Source organism: Rattus norvegicus, chromosome 4 (assembly GCF_021556685.1).
Source record: "Rattus norvegicus strain SHRSP/BbbUtx chromosome 4, alternate assembly SHRSP_T2T, whole genome shotgun sequence".
NCBI lineage: Eukaryota > Metazoa > Chordata > Mammalia > Rodentia > Muridae > Rattus > Rattus norvegicus.
In genome coordinates this window covers 78,167,991-78,173,147 of record NC_141537.1, presented here as the reverse complement: position 1 = coordinate 78,173,147, position 5,157 = coordinate 78,167,991, and the positions used below count along the sequence as shown (strand labels likewise).

Here is a 5,157-nt window from a genome sequence, read left to right as displayed (position 1 = left end):
CAGAATTCCTCAAAGCCTTCTTCAGCCATTTACCTGACAACTCTGTCCTGGAGATGCCTACATTGTATTGGGATGATTAGAGAGAGCTTAGTACCTTGGTGAAACTTCTAGAGGTCTGGTGCTTTGAGGAACCTTAGAACATCCTGTAAGAAAACACAGCATTCTGCATTTTCTGTCTTAACACCCCTCTGAGAGAGGAGTTGAGAGACTACGTTGACTACTTTGGGATGTTGCTTTTGAGTTTTCTGTTCCTGTGGAGTTAATGAGTCTCTGACAGATGGAGATACCATCACTTTGGTAGTGATCCAATGTAGTGAATTCCTTCTTCTGTGAGCAACACACAGCCTGAGACAGTTACTTTGTCTGGTAACCTTGATGTTACAGCTTATCCTTGTTTCCTACCTCTGATATGTGGTAGTGCAAGCTCAGGAGCTGTCCATGTTCTACTGGGATGGTGGGTATTGCCCTAGCAAGCAGATTTTAAGGTATTGTCTGCTGATATTGAGTATCATTTCTATGCTGTATTAGTTCTTTTTGTGTCACTGTAACTATTTATGAGATGGAGTACTTATTTGGTTTCATGGATTCAGTTCTTCATGGTGGGGAAGGCATTGCAGAGTTCATGCAAACAGGAACACATGACAGACCCTTCACAGCAGGGTGGAGCAGAAAGCAGACAGCAAGGAAGATCCAGAACAGGTAACTTCAAAGGCTCACCTCTAGGGACCTACTTCTGTCAACAAGACCCCGTCTCTTAAAAGTCCTAAATAAAAGCCTATCTGTGGATAAGTAACATGGAAGATCATCATTGGAAGGATGACAGAGACCTCAAGATGATGCAGGAAAAGAAATAAGACCTAAGGAAACATGGGACCAGGACTTCAGCCAGCCTTATTGCCCATCAGAATGATACAATAAACACTGGCTTCAGCGTCCTAAAAACAGTGCCACCAGCTGTTGACCAAGTATTCAAATAATGAGCTCATGGAGAACAATTAGGATTCCAACCATAACATTCAACCCTGGTCCCCAGAGTTTCAGGGCCATTGTATAATGCAAAGTGCCTTTTCCAAGTTCAAGACTCCTTAAGTCTTAATGACTCTAATTTCATTCAAGAGTTCAAGTCCAGGTGCAATATCACAGCTGTGAGTCTCCATAAAATAATATGTATTATTATTATTATTATTATTTTAACATATTATTTTAAGGCATTGTTGATATTTGGTATCATCTCTATGCTGTAAGTTACTTTGGTATCATTGTAACTATTTTATCTGGCAAAACTAACGTGTGTGTGTGTGTGTGTGTGTGTGTGTGTTTCTAATACACAATTGCACAAAGTACTGTCATTTCAAACAGGAGAAGGGCAGGAAGCCCCAAATTGCACAGGGCCAGTGGTAAATACCATGGCTCCTTATCCAGCGTCTAGGGCACATGTTAGCAACATCAGAGCTATAATAGGTTCAAATAGGTTTCTCTTCCCAAGCACAACCTTGTTTTTTATAGCATGCATGGCCTCTCTCTCAGGCCAGCTCTACTCTGTGCCTGCAGGCTTCCTTGGCAGATATCCAATGATTGTAATATCCTAATGCAATGGAGATTGCAGCTCAGACTTTATCCTCACAGCTTCATAGATCGGCTTCTCAGAGGATCCCTTCAAAGATCTGACCAGGCTAAATATTGTCTATTCTCAAAAGCAGGATTCATCTTTCCATATTTTAATGGGCACAAATTTCCACAACCCCATAGCCCTGACCTTCTTCTGCATGCTTGAAAACTTAGAACCATGGATGAGGTCAAGTTCTGCTTCTAGCTGGAGTAGCAGCTGTGCCCCTCTAGGACTAGAATCTTCTAAGTCTACTCAGCTGAGTCAGGAAAGCTCTCCAGTGGGCAGTCTTACCAGCAGGACCACGTCGGCTTTCTCTGTACAAAGGAAAAGGCTTCCCAAGGGGTCTTCAGTTTTATACCTTGGAAGCCGTGAGCAGCAGGGTCTTGCCTTGCAGCCACCTTTCCTGCAGTTTCAATACTGCTTTCCTTTTTACATAAGACCATTTCACTTATGCTTTGAGAAGTTTATGCATGCTTAGAATGTGTTCTGATCATATCTACCCATTACTAACTCCCCCAAGACCACCCCACACATCCCTTTCCCAACTCCATGTCCTCTTCTTTGTTTTAACAGTAACACATAGTCTAGTTAGTGTTCTCTGGCTGCAAATGGGTGTGTGGTCACCTACTAGATAATGGCTAACCTACCTGTGACCACAGCAAAAAGGAAAAGCGATCCTCCCTCATTTCCATAATTTCCATCAACTGCCAACAGCCCTCCAGCTAGGGGTGGGGCTTTACCAGCCCCTTCCTGGTCCGTGCTGGGATTCTGGCTTATGCAGTTACCCTCAGCTGCTGTGTGTTCCTGAGTGCAATGGCTATGTCATACCCAGAAGACAGCACATCTCAGCATCCTCCCATCCTCCAGCTCTTACGTCCTGTCTGTCCCCTCTTCCATAATGCTCCCTGAGCCCTGGGGAGTGTGATGCTGAGGTAGATGTACCACTTAGGGCCAAGCGCTCTAAATTCTTATTCTCAGCACTTTGACCAGTATGGATATCTGCAATAATGGGTGCCCACTGCAGGTGGAAAAAGGCAAAGGTCTTCTGCAACCAAAGTATAGACATAAGTATTTAGAAGGCAACTTGACAGCACAACCTCATGGTAGGTTAACCCCTAGGACTTTTGACACTCTCAGCCAGGGACTCTTGGTCAAGTTTTAAGTACCAGAATTCCCTCCTGTGGAGCAGGCTGTACATCCAATCAGGAAGTGGTTGGTCACCCTGACAGTTTGCCTTCTTTTCAGTGGTGCTAACCTCTTTAATGAGCATGGTTGCTTTGTCTATCTCATCTTCCACTCTGCAGTTTAGCCTAAATCTGGTTAATAGCAGTCAGCATTAACTGGGCCACTAACTGAATGCTACTTGGTCTTTTGATTTCCTCCACCAACTGAATTAGTTCGTCACTTTTTAATTTAAAATTTTACTTAAAATTTCAGGACATGGTAAAAGAAAATAGATAAATTCCTCATTAGAGGGTAATGCAAATGGTGAGAGGAGTCATTTGTTCCCATGTGTGAATTCCTGGGTAGGCTTCACTGTCTGAATTTCTATGGTTCAGTCCTGACCCAGGGCCTTTTAGCAGCTGTCTCTCCAGGCTGCTCCCTGGCCCTAATGACTGAAGGCTACAGATGGCAAGGCTTCTGGGAACAGGCTAATGAGTTTCTTCTGACTCAGGCCTGGAAGCTTTGCAAAGCAACTATCTTAAAGTGGCAGTACTGTTTACAAAGGAACTGAGAGTGGTTTTAGAAGTGAAATATATTAATTAAACTTTATAGTAGCAGGTGTGTGTGTGGATCATGGGCAGAGCATTTGTCTGCACATCAAGAGGTAGCTGGTTCAAAGCCACAAGTCCCCTATTTGTATCTAGGTTTTTCTCTTCTTTAAAAAAATGTGAATTTCAAGTTCTCCATTTTAGTAGCTACCATGATAAACATTCTAGACTTTTCTAGAACCAGCAAATGGTGGGCGTAATTATAATGAATGCTTGTTCAATGTTTTCCTTAGTACTGTGACAAAGTACAACTTAGGAAGGAGAGATTTATTTGGGCCCGTTGTTTTGGTCCATCACACTGAGGAAGGCATGGTAGAGTTGATGGCAGCAGGAACATCAGAAAAAAAATCCAGAAGCAGAAAGCATAAAGAGTGGACTTAGCGGTGGGGACAGACTCTAACCTTCAAGCCACCATCTGGTGGCCTGTGACTGCCATCTAGGGCATGCATATCCAAGTCTCACAAACTTCCAGAACAGGTCCACCATCTGAGGACCAAGTGTTAAAACCTATGCTGTACGCACAGAACCCTGAATTTCTGCCCCTGCCTCCCTTGGGCTTGTGGTCAGGTAATAATATAAAGAACATTCAGTCCAACGGCAAGAGTCCTCGCAATCTTAACAGGCCCCACAAGTCCAAAATCACTTCTGAGACCAAGACAAACTCTTGGCTGTAAATCAAATATACATTATGTACTTCTGCCATACCATGGCACAGAGTAAACATTCCCATTCCTAAAGGAAGACACAGGAGGACAGCACAGAAACACTGGAACGAAGGACTATCATCAACACAGAGGAGGTCAGACATATTGTCATTCTATGTCTGCTTGGTGCAGGCACAGATCTTCTAGCAATTTTTGTCCTGCTATGGAGCCAGAGTTTTGCCAGAAGAGTACTCACAAGAGTACTGTATCTCAGGGGCCATACAGCTTGTTCTTTACAGCCAAGGATGGTGATGTCCTCTTGAAAGGGACCAGTCTTTCTGGCCCCTTTCTGGCCAAATACCTGTTCTGATGTTGAGCAGGTCTGTGGAAATTCAGCTAAGGCCACAAATTAGCCATAGGATGGGGTAAGAAGACCGATTTAAAAAAAAATCTGAAATTCCATTTACTGGTTCTCTATGGGAATATCAGACAGTACTAAGGAAGAAAAACATGAAATAAGATAAAAGGAGGTTTGGGGAGAATCTCCTGAAAGATCAGAGAAGGAGGAACTTGCAGCCAAATAAAGAAATCTACCAGAGACCAAAGGGAGCCTAAGATCAAATAGGAACTACAGTACTTAGTAGTCGTAGTTAGAGGGCTACCTGGTTATTAGTGCTAATTCCAAGGTATGGCAGGAAGGGGGCATAGCTCAGGGGTAGAGCATTTGACTGCAGATCAAGAGGTCCCTGGTTCAAATCCAGGTGCCCCCTAGTAATTGTGTCTTTTTAGCCCCTGAGTCAGCTCTCCTCGCTACCCCCAACATTCTAATTCTCAGAGACAAGAGGTAGGCAAGAATAGCTCAGTAAGGAACAGACCCAGAAGGGCCTTGTCCTATATTTGTCCCTGTGTTCCTCCCTGTCTTGTGGCCAGGGCTTGATGTTCTATATGACTATCCAGCAAGCTGAACCTCTTACAAAATGGCCAGCATCTCTCTTCCATCTACCAGTGCAAGACCTGATGTGTGACTTTCTAAAACATCAGGACCTCTGTTATATGAGTTTGAACTTGACCTTGGAATTTTGCAACAGTGAGGCTGTGGTAACCTCCAGGTACACCTTGAGGGTAAGATACG

General features: G+C 43.7%; 1 non-coding gene across 1 annotated transcript; it reads left to right on the top strand.

Annotated features, from left to right (window-relative positions):
• The first annotated feature begins 4,723 nt into the window (after positions 1-4,723).
• Positions 4,724-4,795, top strand: Trnac-gca12 (transfer RNA cysteine (anticodon GCA) 12). The gene has a single exon. It is a non-coding gene; the product is annotated as a tRNA-Cys (tRNA).
• The last annotated feature ends 362 nt before the right edge of the window (positions 4,796-5,157 follow it).